The sequence below is a fragment of the Bos taurus genome, chromosome 7 (assembly GCF_002263795.3).
Source record: "Bos taurus isolate L1 Dominette 01449 registration number 42190680 breed Hereford chromosome 7, ARS-UCD2.0, whole genome shotgun sequence".
NCBI lineage: Eukaryota > Metazoa > Chordata > Mammalia > Artiodactyla > Bovidae > Bos > Bos taurus.
Genome location: NC_037334.1, coordinates 40,343,254 through 40,358,742, shown reverse-complemented (window position 1 = coordinate 40,358,742; position 15,489 = coordinate 40,343,254). Strand labels below are relative to the sequence as shown.

The following is a 15,489-nucleotide window of genomic DNA, read 5'->3' as shown; positions in this document are numbered from 1 at the left end:
TGCGCGATGCCAGAACTGGGCACGCAGAATTGACCCTGATCGCGAGGCGCTTCACGCCTCTTGTGGAAACTCCACAAAAGGACATGTGCTTTATAAAATGGTGGTCGGAACGCGCCCAAACTACGAATCTTCGTGCATAAACTATGTACTAGGCCGTGCAAGGAGCTGCAAGCGCTACTGTGGCAGATAAATGGGACCACCAGACCTGAACGTGGTTCAGACGGCCCCTAAACGGAGCCCCATGTCCCTTTGGAATCTTGTATCATCCTGACCAGTAGGGGCCATGTGTAGATTCAGGGAGTAATCAGCGAGACAGTTGTTGTGGGCGTTTCCGTAGTGTAGTGGTTATCACGTTCGCCTCACACGCGAAAGGTCCCCGGTTCGAAACCGGGCGGAAACATATTTTACTTTTCAATTCTAGTCATTACCTCTCTCGCGTCCTGGATTGAAGACCGTCACATCAAAAACGTGTGTGTGTGACTATGTTTACCTGTATTTCTGTTTCTCAGAGACAGGCAGTGAAGCGGCACTGTAGCAGGCAATACTCTACCTAAGTGCTCCAGTGGAAATTCGGTTCTGGCACCTTAGCTAATCTCCTTGCTCTTCCCCTCGGAAGCCTGCATGGCCAGCTGTCCCACGTTGAGAGGGTGTAGATTTCAGATCCCTTCGCCAGGCGCACAGTAGGAGCTCCATAGTACTTTTGTAGTGGTTTAGTAGTGAGCTGCCGGAGAAGGCAATGGCACCCCACTCCAGTACTCTTGCCTGGAAAATCCCATGGATGGAGGAGCCTGGTAGGCTGCAGTCCATGGGGTCGCTAAGAGTCAGACACGACTGAACGATTTCACTTTCACTTTTCACTTTCACGCATTGGAGAAGGAAATGGCAACCCACTCCAGTGTTCTTGCCTGGAGAAGCCTAGGGACAGGGGAGCCTAGTGGACTGCCGTCTACAAGGTCGCACAGAGTCGGACACGACTGAAGCGACTTAGCAGCAGTAGTGAGCTGCATCCTTGCTTGTGGATTTTGGTCTCCTGGGACAGAAGGCGTTCGTCTACTTGTAGCCCGGCTAGCTCAGTCGGTAGAGCATGAGACTCTTAATCTCAGGGTCGTGGGTTCGAGCCCCACGTTGGGCGATGATTGATTTTGGAAAATGAGACAATAAAAGAGATCTCAGTGTAAGGGCAGCAGTCCGAGACCCTTCTGGGATCCATCTTCCCGCTGATGATGCCCAGAAGCTGGGCTACAGAACAGATGGAGTGCACCAAGCTCTAAAGGGACAGTGAAGGTTGAGTACCGGGCGACAGGGCACCCTGATTAGCGACCACTTTACGAGGTGATTTTGAGGTTAGTATTCCGGGCTCTTAAAGCCACGGCCCTATTTCGAAGTCTGAAGCCCTCACATTCAATATATTCTCTTTAAGCTTGATACTGAGTCGATCTTTTGTGAAATGTTGCCCTACACATCCTAGTCTCCACATTCCCCCCACACGTAAAGGAATGTTAAAATAACCCCCCCTTTTTAAATCTTAAAATCATGATACATTTTATTTATAGAGTTCTAAGACTGATGACCTATCAAACACATTATTCTGGGAAAAGGCATTTGGTCAGCGTTGGAGGATATGCTTATGACAGGTCTTTACAGTTCTTTAAAAAATTATTTTTTGTTTTCTTTATTAATTTATTTTAATTAGAGGCTAATTACTTTACAATATTGTAGTTTTTGCCATACATTGACATGAATCAGTCACCGGATCCCCCCTCCCACATCCCTCCCCATCCCGTCCGTCTGGGTGGTCCCAGTGCAATGTCTTTTAGTGCCCTGTTTCATGCATCAAACTTGGACTGGTCATCTATTTCACATATGGTGATATACATGTTTCAGTGGTAGTCTCTCAAGTCATCCCACCCTTGGCTTCTCCGAGGGAGTCCAAAAGTCTGTTCTTTATATCTGTGTCTCTTTTGCTGTCTTGCACATAAGGTCATTGTTACCATCTTTCTAAATTCCATACATATGCATTAATATACTGTATTGGTGCTTTTCTTTCTGACTTATCTCAATCTGTATAATAGGCTCCAGTTTCATCCACCTCATTAGAACTGACTCAAATCCATTCTTTTTAATAGTTGAGTAATATTCCATTGTGTATATGTACCACAACTTCCTTATTTGTCTGCCAACGGACATCTAGGTTGCATCCATGTCCTAGCTGTTGTAAACAGTGCTTTGATGAACACTGGGGTACACATGTCTCTTTCAATCTCTTTCAATGGTTTCCTCATTGTGTATGCCCAGCAGTGGGATTGCTGGGTCATATGGCAGTTCTGTTTCCTGTTTTTTAAGGCATCTCCACACTGTTCTCCATAGTGGCTGTACTAGTTTATATTCCCACCAACAATGTAAGAGTGTTCCCTTTTCTTCACATCCTCTCCAGCTAAAATGCCCTTTTTTAAAAAGACCCTAACATGAACATCTTCAGCAGGTCTTGTCACCAGCTTCTTCCTTAACTTCACATGAATTCATTCTTTTCCATTTATTGTTCCTCGGTCCTGTAAATTCATCTCATTTTCTATTTTCCATCTGTAGAAGTCTCCCCACATACATTCCAGACCACAACAGAAGTCGGCTGATTATATAAAGCTGGTTTATTAAACTCGCTAAGTGAAGGATAGTTATCACCTTCAGTCTCAGAAGTGTATGGAAAGGAAGAGTTAGGGAGAGTTTAGCATGACACCCTCTGAAGACAGTGCAAGACAGGAATTGGGCAGAGCTGGTAAAACAGGTAGAGTTCCTAGTACAGTCATAACTCACAGATCCCTGGGGAGTTACTGTTATTACCATCTTTTCTTGGAATAGACGGGTCTAAACAAGCCAGTGTTGAAATAGTTCGGACTTTGGCATTTCGTGTTGCAAAAGGCTTGCAAATTCATCTGCAAAGTTGCTTTAGGGTTTTTTTGTTTTTGTTTTTGTTTTTGTTTTTACCACCTTTACTGGGACTGGAAAACATTATTAAAAGATTCTGACTTTTTCATTAAGAGAATGTCCAAATGTGCACATTTCTCTTCCCTGTCTCCCAACAAGCCAAGGCCACACCCTCCCCAGCTTTTTGCTACAATTTCTGCTTTTCTCTCCTCTCCACCCATTCCACAGAAGCCCCTCAGGTCAGGTCTTGTTTGGAATCCCTCTGCTGCTGCTGCTGCTGCTGCTGCTAAGTCGTTTCAGTTGTGTCGGACTCTGTGCGACCCCATAGACAGCAGCCCACCAGGCTCCCCTGTCGCTGGGATTCTCAAGGCAAGAACACTGGAGTGGGTTGCCATTTCCTTGTCCAATGCATGAAAGTGAAAAGTGAAAGTGAAGTCGTTCAGTTGTGTCCGACTCTTAGCGACTCCACGGGTTGTAGCCCACCAGGCTCCTCCATCCATGGGATTTTCCGGGCAAGAGTACTGGAGTGGGGTGCCATTGTCTTCTCCGATCACTCTGCTAGTAAGTAACCTATGAGGCTCTTGGCGTTCAGCAGTTCAGAAATCAGGCTAATGCACGGTAGGATCTTTGCTCTTTAAAGGCCGAAGAGGCAGAAAGACTCTGATGTACATTTTGGAGCCTTTCAGGAATGAAGAGCTGAAGGTGTGAGGGAAGTGAGACTTCCTCAGGGAGAGGGGCTGGAAGGACACAACCACAGTCCAGACAGGAAGGGGCTTGCGCCAGGGTCAAGGCAGCAGCCAGACAGAGAAGCGGCAAAGGAGCTGGATGTATGGTTTGTACTCAGGGTAGGAAAGGGGTCTCCTGGATTTCTGTTTTATATGGGTTAATAATCAAGATCAGATACTGAAGATTGGGGCTGTTAGGGAAGGGAGGAGAGAGGTTTAGTCAGTTCAGTCTTGGACAGGTTGGGAGATGTCTAAAAGGACATGTGCCAAGGCAGGAAGTTCTGAAGCTTGGGGAGAGCAGTCACAGCTGGAGTCACAGATGCAGGGAAGGAGAGTGGGTCAAGTGTGAGCTGAGATTTGACCCTCAGGGACATGGCCTCAAGTACATGGAAGAGTCCGATTAGATGGAAACCCAGCAGCAAAACTTCCACTGAAGCCAAGGGAGTGGAGATGTGCAAAAAAAGGAAGGACAAATGGGTAGAGTCAAATTATGGTTTAGGAAGGGAAAATTGTAACGCGTGCATGAATTCAGCCACTTGCAGTCTCCTTGCTAACCTTGAACTAGACTCTGACAAGAGAGTCTCCTGCCCAGTGCTCTGGGGGAGAGGGGCTTCCCTGTCACAGAATCCCTACTCACACATTAAGAATCCCCACTCAGTACGACCCAGCCTCTTTTCCAATTCCTGGTTACCTTGGTCTTTGGCAACCAGCGCTGGTGGCAGAAAAACACTTTGCAGTATTTTAAACCATCCATACTGCTCTTAAATTTGCATATATGTAAACTACATATAATATACATTAAATTTCATCCCAATTCTGGGCATCGAATGCTAGGATTGATGAATTTTATTTTTATAAGGTACTTAAGAGATTTCACTACATTTTCAAAATTTAATAAAAATTTCAGCTTTATTTAAGTAACATCGACTTAAAACTTGATATGTTTCAATCTCCCCTTTATTCTTAATAATTTTATATTATTTCTAAGAAATAGTTATTCTGAAAGCATATGTAAAATTAATTTCCTTGTTGCTTGTTCGTATTTAATATATATTTTGATGAAAATATATTCAAATCTCATGTACTTTGTATTTGAATCCTTTAGAGTGTAACTATCAATAGAGCACAAATTATGTGAAAATTTAAACCCGGCAGCAGTCCCCCTCAGTTCAGTTCAGTTGCTCAGTCGTGTCCGACTCTTTGCGACCCCAGGAACCGCAGCATGCCAGGCCTCCCTGTCCATCACCAACTCCCGGAGTTTACCCAAACTCATGTCCATTGAGTCGGTGATGCCATCCAACCATCTCATTCTCCGTCGTCCCTTTCCCCTCCTGCCCGCAATCTTACCCAGCATCAGCAGTCTCCCTAGAAGACAGATAATGAAAAGGGTTATCCACGTTTTACCTTCCCTTCGGCGAGGCTCGCTGCTTTCATTCACGCCTTTTTAAAAATTGCTGAACTTGACTGATTTCATAACCTACCAACCTGTCGTGCTCCACAAGTTTGACAAACACTGCTACCTGGGGCCACCAGGGGACCGATGTCCTAGAGTAGAATTGTTCCAAGGGCTCCAGGAGGGCCCGGGCAATGACAATGACTATAGTCTATAAGGGATTTGAAAGGGGTGACCGTCAGGTGTTTCCGTAGTGTAGTGGTTATCACGTTCGCCTAACACGCGAAAGGTCCCCGGTTCGAAACCGGGCGGAAACAACAAGAATGTTTCTATTTTCCCCAGCTACAACCACTTTCTTCTAGTCATTTTGTCAAGTTCTATCATCTGTCCCTGGAATGTGTGTGCGTAAAAGTATGCTTAGCTTTTACAGTTTTATACTATCGCTCTCTTTTCCAATCTATTACCAGTTCACTTCAAGCGAGTATATTACGGATCTCTAGGTCTGTAGCGCAAGAGAAGGTGGTCTGTCATTAGAGCCATCCTTCACAGAACTTAAAATCCTAGAAGATCAGAAGGCAGGAATGCCACTCAAAGACAAATGAAATAGTAGAAAGTACAAAAAGTGCGTTGGAATCATATAGTGGAAGTCAGACTGGGAAAGAGAGTTGACAGGAAAGAGCAGTAATAACCTCACCATCTATCACAATCACGTTAACTGGTCCTGTTGTCGGTGTCTCCCTCTCCTGCAGGTGAGGCCACTGAGCCACAGACACGTCACACGAGGTGACTAAATGTGGGGTAGAGGAAGTAGCAGACGGAGCTAAAGGACGGAGAATGCGGAATGAAACGGCACCGAGAGAAATTCAAGTTAGCATAGCCGGGAAAGTACCTGGTTCTGCCAGAGATGTGCTGGTGACTCGTTCCCGCTTAGCGCTGACGAATATTAGCGCGACAACCTTCACCTTACGGGACACCACCGTGAGCGAGTCTGAGTTCTTCTATCCTGACTGGTTTCACTCCCGGCCTGCACCTACGCATCCGTCTTCAGCGGCAGAATAGAACAGTAAAAAGAACATCAGCCTCTCCACAGGTGTCTCGGTCAGCCGCCTTCTTCATCCGTCCTCACTTGCTGCGTATCTGCTGCGTGCCTATGCGACTCGAAGGGTGGTTTAGGAAACGGGCTCCAGAGGTCAAGGGCAAAACGTCAGCGAAGGCTTCAGAGAAGCAGACCAGCGGTACTTGGAGTCCCCAGGCCAGAGTTCCCGGCCTGAAAGATGTCTGCAGACAGGCACACGGTGTGGACTTCTGAAGAAGTATAGCCTGCTTCTATGCATGGAAAATGGGGTTTACACTTTCATACACCTGACTGTACAACAATTTACACGAGCGAAAAGCAACTACTTCTTTCCCTAGGACTTCTGTCAAGCTTGAAAGTCAAATAGATAAAATATCTAAGTGGTAAATCAAATTCTTTTTAAATAAAGTTTCACAGGGTGTTTTTGTTTTTGTTTTTTGCATTGGGGCGGGGCTGGGGCCGGGGGTGTTGGTTGTGCGGAGGTGGGGGCGGGGTGGAAGGTTGGGATGCCGTGCTGGGCAGCTTGAGAGATTTTAGTTGCCAGGCCAGGAATCAAATCCCAGGCCCTGGCAGTGAAAGCACTTTCACATCTTAAATGCAGATAATGCATAATCAAAACTAGCTACGTGATGGCAAACTTGTTAGGTTACCTGCATTCACATAACTTTCACAGACACAAAATCAATATCATGCCCATATCTTTATCAGTGCTTTTTAAAAAATACTCACTCATATGCGTTAGCTTGGTTTACAGATGTAAACCCGACCAAAACGGCTAGGGCCCAGCTGTACAACTTAGAGCCCTAGAAGAGTGAAGAATTTTGGACCCCACTTGGAAGAATTTTCCCAGAGTTTCCCCTGCTCACTCAATTTCTTTTTTTCCCCCCCCTCATATTTTACTGACTGATTTGAGATAAATCAGAACAGTCCCTGCATCCCAGGCTCTGGACTGTCAGAGTGTCTCTTGCTGTATCCCCTCCAAGCCCACCCAAGACTCCGGGAGGCCAGGATCATCACTCAGTCCTGTCACTCTTCACCAGGTGGATTTTGGTCCCTGCCTCAGCTAACCTTAGAGTCTCCTCTGACTTCCTTGGGGAGACAGTAAACAAATCCACTGCAACACAGTTAACACCAAAGAGGCAGCAGTCTCATGTGGGTCATATTTCTTTTGGGTTACATTTAATGCTAACTTGTCAATATGGCTTGAGAGCTTTATTAGTTTCATCTTGTTTCAATTAATGCTAAAGTTATCCTCTTTTTGATGCTTAAATTGTTGCTGCTTGTCAGTGGAAGCCCCTTTAAAATTGGCCCCTTTATCCTTTCAGCACTGCCCTGACAATTTGAAAGCACACTGTTTCCTGGTAGAAACTCACACTTCAGGCCTATCTTTAATTTTTCCTAGATAAAGAATAATTTTGGACCTCACTTGGAAGAATTCTTGAAAGAATCAAGTTCAGAAAGGTTTTTTTTTTTTTTTAGTAAAAAATAAAAGAGTCAAATATGGGTACCAGGACACAATGCATGGGACCAAAGGTTGGCTCCCCCACTTCTGAGGTTCCCTAGGGAAATCCTTTAAAGGATGTAAACGTACACTAAGAGCTCTATTTAATTGTAGCTTTGCTGGATCTTTACCTTTTTTTTTTTCCCCCAAATAAACCTCAATCAAATATACTCAACATCAATACTCTACAAAATTATTTACCTAAATCTCTCACTCAAAAGTAATTGTGTTACTTTTTGCTTTTATTTTTTAAACTTTTATTAAGAAATTTAAAGTAGACAGAATGGTATTAAGAAGTCCCAAGTACTCATCACTCAGCTTCAACACTTTTCTCTCTTTCACCATTTCTGTTTTATCTCTACATTCACCAGTTCCCACCCCACTGGCTCATTTCTTTATATTCCTCGTAGATCTCATGATATATCCTTCTATAGTCACTCTATTGATCATCTCCCTTTCCCTCTGGTTATTCTGTTACTGTATAAAACTTCAGTGTTAGGAAATAATATTAATAGCTACAAACCTTGTGAATTGAATCCTTACCATGGACTAAAAACTGTTCTAGATGCTGGGCACACATTGATTCTTTCCACTCTTGCAACAAACCTATGGTGTGCCACCATTAAAGGGAAACTTCATTCATTTACACTGCAGTGAAAAAGACAGGCCAGTGAAAAAGACTTGACCTCCTGATGTTTACCTTCTAACAGGCAATTAAAACAACAAACAAATAAGCAGATAGAAAGGGAATCTTAGAGAGTGATACAGACTGTGAGAAAATTAGTGAGGGTTATCTGACAGAGTGGTAGGCAGAGGACAGTATTAGAGAGATAGTCCAGGAAAGATACATCACAAGAGGTGACAATGAGCTGAGAAAGATAAGAAAGAGCCACCTTAGAAATATCGTGGAGAAATGGACTTTGGGAGAAGGGGCAGAAGGTTCAAAGGCCCTGAAGTAGGCATAAATTTGGTGGATTTAAGGATGGGGGAAAAAACCAAGACCTCCTTAACCAACCTTGGAGGTTAAGGAGCCACAGCTATACCCTTAAGGCCCCGCATTCTGATGACTGCATCCACACCATTTGCTGGTTTTGTTTGCAGATGGGTAGAAAAATGAGTGGAGGACACAGGATTTTATGTGTTTGAGGACTCCCAAGCAAATGAACACAGTAGGAATTTTAACAGTGCGGAGTTTTTAAGATGAACACACAGGTTCATTCAGAAATTTTCAAATAAACAATAAACATCAGCTCTAGGTCCTAGCTGTGTGACCTCACCAGCGCCTCCCTCACCTCGTCGTGAATTAAGGGTTCAGATAAAGTCTGTAATTATCATTTAAAATGTTTTAGAGAATATCATCAGTGGCTTAGATGTTCAGAATGATGCCTTTCGGTGGCTTTAATTCACATAAGAACCAATGAAAGGGATTGTTCCAGTTGTTTCAACATTTTCTAGCTTTATAAGAAAAACAACAATATTTTTTAATTGAATTTAAAACCTTGAGAAAAACTAGACTTTAACATTTGTAACTATAATACAATGAATATTAATCACAAAAGAAGTATATATTCCTTTCCTTTTTCAAAAGCCTTCCACTGCCCTTAGACACTGAACATCTCAAATGACAGCAGAAAGGGTTTCCCAAAATAGGCAGTGATTTTAATCCAATTGGTCCTGACACAGACTAGAGGAGCAGGTCATTCTGGGTCATCTTTTTTGGCCATTATTCCTTTTGCAGGGAGTCCTCCAGAGTTAGCTTGCTCTAGTTGACATTTTGTCTTCTTCCTTACCCAAAATTCATATTCCCCATGATGTGACTGAGATATGCCTTTTTCTAGGGGGACTTGTACCCTTAAACCAATGTGATATAAATAGCATTGAAATAATGGGGTGAGCATTTGATGATGTTTGAACCATCTTTGCTGATGCTACAAAGACCATAGAAGAATGATTTTCTCAAGTTAAGGAAAGGGAAACCAGTAACTGTTAAAGATACAGGAGTATTTTTATTTTTGATACTAGAATATTTTTAGACTGGTCAGAATATCCGTCTACTTGTTTATGCTCAGTTGTGTCCGACTCTTTGCAATCCCATGAACTGTATAGCCCACCAGGCTCCTCTGTTTATGGAATTTCCCAGGCAAGAATACTGGAGTGAGTTGCCCTTTCCTCCTCTAGGGGATTTTCCTGACCCAAGGATCAAAACTGCATCTCCTGTGTCTCCTGCATTGCAGGCAGGTTCTTTACCCGCTAGCCATGAATATAGTAAACCTGAAGATAATTTTCTGTTTCAAATGAGATTTTTAAATAAAAAAGTAGATGGTTGATCAGTGAAAGTGAAGTCGCTCAATCGTGCCTGACTCTTTGCGAGCCCATGGACTGTAGCCTACCAGGCTCCTGGCTCCATGGGATTCTCCAGGCAAGAGTACTGGAGAGGGTTGCCGTTTCCTTCTCCAGGAGGATCTTCCTGACCCAGGGATCAAACCCTCGTCTCCCGCATTCCAGGCAGACGCTTTAACCTCTCAGCCAGCAGGGAAGCCCCTTTACATATAAATTATATATAATTGTTATTCGAGATCACTTCACAATCTACATGCATGATCTAATAATTTATATATGCCCTACATGACATCGAGACCTTATAGAAAATCACATACAAATTTGATTTCCTATATCTGACTGGAGTCTTCCTGCCCAAGGGAGAAAATTTGCCAAGTAAAAATAACTTAACAGGTCTTCCAATGATGTCATGGCTTTGCAAGTGAAGAAAACACGATGGCTCCCACAAAAACATGTCTGAAAAGAGAAAACAGTGTTATCCTATACAGTTGGATTAGAAATCATAAGTTAGAGTGACAATGTGATCTTCAAAATCTTTTGTCCAAGTATGCTCCTATGAGAGGCAAAAGGAAGGTCCCTTTCTCTGTAGGTAGTATCCTGTAGGCCCTGCAATGGTTATTATCTTATAAGACAGACAATGACGGACCCTGGCAATATTAAGGGGATAGGGACAGCCACATGTTAGGTTTGTTTTTCAAGCAGCTTGATGCCACCAAGGCAGTGGAGAAATAATCAGTCTCATTCATGACTGGTGGGAAGTAATAATACCCTGTAGGAGCCCTAGCCTGGTAATTTGTCTATTTCTGTAAAATTACAGCTTCATATATAATGAATCTTACTTGACCCAGGAATCTTACTTCTGGTAATTTTCCTTGCAGATGTAAGTTCAAAAGTGCAAAATGACTACACTACATGCTTATTAATGTAGCATCACTTGAAATAGCATGAGATTGGAAACTATAAATATCCATCAGTAGGTGATCTGCTAAATGAACTAGGATTCATCTACAGTGGGATATTAGACAGCTGCAAAAAAGACTGAGTAAAATTTCTATGTCTTGAGATAGAAAGAAAATCAAAATATAACAGAGTTGTACTTATATCTTTATGTAAGATAGAGGAAAATAAAAATATCTTTGCATTAAAAAAATTCTGGAAGAATATGTACATGGATACAAACTTGTTACCTAAAAAAGGAGAATAGAAGTTGGATACTTTTCACTGAATATTTTTATAGATGTTTCACTTTTTGAACAGTACAGTATATTACCTACTCAAAAGATGTTTTAAAAACTCATTTCGTGATGCAGCCTCTGTGGAAAATGGTATGACGATTTAAAAAAAATAAACATAGAAATACCTTATGATCAGCAAATCCACTTCTAGATATATGTGCAGAAGTGAAAGCAGGAACTTGAACAGAACAGATATAAGTAAACCCATATTCACAGCAGCATTATTCACAGTTGCTGAAAGATGAAAGGAATCTAAGTGGACTGATGCTGAAGCTGAAACTGCGGTACTTTGGCCACCTGATTCAAAGGACTGAAAAGACCCCGATTCATTTGAAAAGACCCCAATGCTGGGAAAGGTTGAAGGCAGGAGGAGACGGGGACAACAGAGGATGAAATGGTTGAATGGCATCACCGACTTGATGGAAATAAGTTTGAGCAAGCTTGGAGAGTTGGTGATGGACAGGGAAGCCTGGCATGCTGCAGTCCATGGGGTCACAAAGAGTCAGACAGGACTGAGCGACTGAACTGAGCTGAAGTGTCTACTGAGAGATAAATGGATAAACAAAATATGATATATACATACAATGGAATATTGAAAAGTGAAAGTGTTAGTCGCTCAGTCGTGTCTGACTCTTTGGGACCCCAGCGATCAAACCCAGGTCTCCCACAAAGTAGGCAGATTCTTTATCGTCTGAGCCACAAGGGAACCCCCTGTTGTTTAGCCTTGAAAGGAAGAAATTTGGAGCATGCTACAACATGGAAGAATCTTGAAGACATCACACTAAGTGAAATAACCCAATCACAAAGGAAAAATAATTTTGATTCATCTTATATGAGGTTCCTAGAGTGGCACAGCAGTGAAGAATTCACCAGGCAATGCAGGAGAAGTGGGTTGGATCCCCGGGTCTGGAAGATCCCAGAGAAGGAAATGGTAACCCACTCCAGTATTCTTGCCTGAGAAATCCCAAGGACGGAGGATCCCTGGTGGGCTACAGCCCATGGGATCTCAAAGAGTCGGACACGATTTAGTGACTAGACAACAACAACAAAGAATAGCCAAATGCATAGAGACAGAGAGTAGAATGGTGGTTGCCAGGGACTGGGAGAAAGATAGATAGGGAGCTAATGTTCATTGGGTAGAATTGCAGTTGGGCAATATGGAAAAGTTCTGAGGATGGATGGTGATGAGGGTTGCCTAGCAAGTAAGTGTGTTTAGAGGCACAGAATTGTGCACTTTAAAATAGTGAAAATGAACAAGATCCTACTGTATAGCACAGGAAACTATATTCACTATCTTCTAATAAACCATAGTGGAAAAGAATATGACAAAGTATATACGTATACATACATATGTCTATATGTATATAGACATATATACATATACATACAGGCAAAGAGTCGGACACGACTGAGCGACTGAACTGAACTGAACTGATATATATATCTGCTGTATAGCAGAAACTAACACATTGTGTATCAGCTATAATTATTTTTTAATAGTGAAAATAGTATATTTTATTACATACATTTTGAACAATTTAAAAAAATATTTATTTTTGGCTGCATTGGGTCTTCCTTGCTGGGCGGATGCTTTCTCTAATTGCGGTGCACAAGCTTCTCATTGCAGTGGTATATCTTGTGGAGCTCAGGCTTAGAGTACCTAGGCTTCAGAAGTTGCGGCTATGCCTCCAGAGCCCAGGCTGAACAGTTGTTACCCGTGGGCTTAGTTGCCCAAGGCAATGCGGCTTCCTCCCAGACCAGGGATCCAACTAACGTCCCCTGCACTGTATGGCGGATTCTTTAAATAATTTCTAAAATGTTGCTTTGCTAGTAGGTAAAGGATACAGTAATCAACGAACAAGAGCATAACAGCAAGAAGCCCACATCAACTTATACACATGGATCAAGAACAGAAGTATTTTTCCCTATCAACCTTCCGGTAGTTAAGAGCAAAATACACCTGCCGCCCAACGTGGGGCTCGAACCCACGACCCTGAGATTAAGAGTCTCATGCTCTACCGACTGAGCTAGCCGGGCACGTGAACGTCTGTTTCATTAACTTTTACTTGAAGGAAGGGTTCCGGTTGTATCTAGCTTGAAGTTTAAAGTTGAATTTAATTGGGACAAAATTGGGCTACTAAAGACAAGATTATTGGCAACCTGAGAAATTCAAACTCTACCAATCATGCTTGACTGACCGTCCTTCCCACTTCCGTCCCTTTTCTGCTCGCCCTTTTCTGCCATCACCCTAGCCCTTTTCCATCCCTGAGAAACACAGACTCTGAGGAGGGATAATGTTTGCATCCTGATGCAATAGCAGAACTTAATCCGTGAATTTTCAGTCCGAAGTTTAAATGCACCGTCGCGGGGTTGAGCCTAGAGTGGGTGAAGGCCGCCGCCGTGCCCACAACCTGCGCAAACTCCACGATTTAGGGTGTTTCCTTGGGTTCTGCATTTCTAAACTCTGGGGTCGAGAGGAAGCAAAACAGAAACTGCTGTTTGTTCTGGAGATGCCGGGGATCGAACCCGGGGCCTCATACATGCAAAGCATGCGCTCTACCACTGAGCTACATCCCCAGCCCGCCGCAAACCTTCCTCTAATTTCTGTTAGGTGGTTATTGGCAAAAAGCACGGTCGAACGAAAGGCATCTGCTGGTTTTGACAATCGAAAGGCTGCAAAGGCCAGCGGCCAGCGCTGGGAGCTATTCCAGGGTCCTCTACTGACTCTAAGCGAGTGGACTTCGACCGAGATGACGACCAAGGGTAGCACAGGACCAGGATAAACACTTGGAGGCAGCGGTGAAAAAAGAAGGGAAAGTCATCCGGCACGAGGCCCCAAAATGAATTGTGAGCCGAAAGAAGCAAAGTAAGATTAGCTGCAGGATGCTACGTTTGTTAAACAAAGAGAAGAGTTGTTCAGTCCTCAGTTGTGTCCGACTCTGCCACCACATGGACTGTAGCATGCCCGGCTTCCCCGTCCACTGTCTCCCAGAGCTTGCTCAAAATCACGTCCATTGAGTCGGTAATGCCATCCAACCATCTCATCCTCTGTTGTTCCCTTCTCCTCCTGCCTTCAATCTTTCCCAGCATCAGGGTCTTTTCCAATGAGTCAGTTCTTCGCATCGGGTGGTCAAAGTATTGGAGCTTCAGTATCAGCCCTTCCAATGAATATTTAGAGTTGATTTCCTTTAGGATTACTGATTTGATCTCCTTGCTGTTCAAGGAACTCTCAAGAAGTCTTCTCCAGCACCACAGTTGGAAAGCATCAATTCTTTGGCGTTCAGCTTCTTTACTGTGCAGCTCTCACATCCATGCATGACTACTGGAAAAACCATAGCTTGACTCTGCAGACCTTTGTCTGCAAAGTGACGTCTGCTTTTTAAGGAGCTGCCTAGGTTTGTCATAGCTTTTCTTCCATGAAGTAAGTGTTTTTTAATTTCATGGCTGCAGTCACCATCTGCAGTGCTTTTGGAGCCCAAGAAAATAAGTCTCTCACTGCTTTCATTGTTTCCCCACCTATTTGCCATGAAGTGATGGGATTGGATGCCATAATCTTAGTTTTTTGAATGTTGAGTATTAAGCCAGTTTTTCCACTCTGCTCTTTCACCTCCATCAAGAGGCTTTTTAGTTCCTCTTCACTTTTCGCCATTAGGGTTGTGTCATCTGCATATCTGAGGTTATCGATATTTCTCCCAGCAATCTTGATTCCAGCTTGGGATTCATCCAGCCTGGCATTTCACTTGATGTACTCTGCACAGATGTTAAATAAGCAGGGTGACAATACACAGCCCTGATGTACTCCTTTCCCAATTTGGAACCAGTCCATTGTTTCATGTCTGATTCTAACTGTTGTATCTTGACATGCATACCAGTTTCTCAGGAGGCAGGTAAGGTGGTCTGGTATTTCCATTTCTTTAAGAATTTCCCACAGTTTGTTGTGATCCACATAGTCAAAGGCTTTAGCTTAGTCAATGAAGCAGAAGTTGATGTTTTACTGGAATATTCTTGCTTTTTCTATAATCCAACAGATGTTAGCAATTTCATCTCTGATTCCTCTGCCTTTTCTAGATCCAGCTTGTACATCTGGAAGTTCTTGTTTCAAGTATTGTTGAGAAGAAGGAGTGTAGTAAAGTGTGCAATATTTGTACAAAGTAATTCAGAATTGCAAAGTTGATGCTCAGGATTGGAAGGGGGCTGGGGCATAGGCGATGGGCAAAGGTTTTCACTGTTAAATGCTCTGTACATCTGAATTTTGAGCCATATTTAAATTAATTGAATCCAAGAAAAGTTAATCAAGC

At 43.1% G+C, this 15,489-nt stretch overlaps 1 long non-coding RNA gene and 5 other non-coding genes across 6 annotated transcripts; 3 read left to right on the top strand and 3 right to left on the bottom strand.

Moving 5' to 3' along the window:
- The first annotated feature begins 327 nt into the window (after positions 1-327).
- TRNAV-CAC (transfer RNA valine (anticodon CAC)) lies at positions 328-400 on the top strand. The gene has a single exon. It is a non-coding gene; the product is annotated as a tRNA-Val (tRNA).
- A 659-nt stretch (positions 401-1,059) lies between these two features.
- On the top strand, positions 1,060-1,132 carry TRNAK-CUU (transfer RNA lysine (anticodon CUU)). Its single transcript has one exon. It is a non-coding gene; the product is annotated as a tRNA-Lys (tRNA).
- A 3,405-nt stretch (positions 1,133-4,537) lies between these two features.
- On the bottom strand, positions 4,538-6,548 carry LOC132345733 (uncharacterized). Its single transcript, XR_009495240.1, has 2 exons — positions 5,930-6,548; positions 4,538-5,012 (listed from the first exon to the last, which is right to left on the bottom strand). It is a non-coding gene; the product is annotated as an uncharacterized lncRNA (long non-coding RNA).
- Positions 5,285-5,357, top strand: TRNAV-AAC (transfer RNA valine (anticodon AAC)). The gene has a single exon. It is a non-coding gene; the product is annotated as a tRNA-Val (tRNA).
- A 6,607-nt stretch (positions 6,549-13,155) lies between the features above and the next one.
- Positions 13,156-13,228, bottom strand: TRNAK-CUU (transfer RNA lysine (anticodon CUU)). The gene has a single exon. It is a non-coding gene; the product is annotated as a tRNA-Lys (tRNA).
- A 468-nt stretch (positions 13,229-13,696) lies between these two features.
- TRNAA-UGC (transfer RNA alanine (anticodon UGC)) lies at positions 13,697-13,768 on the bottom strand. Its single transcript has one exon. It is a non-coding gene; the product is annotated as a tRNA-Ala (tRNA).
- Positions 13,769-15,489: the final 1,721 nt, after the last annotated feature.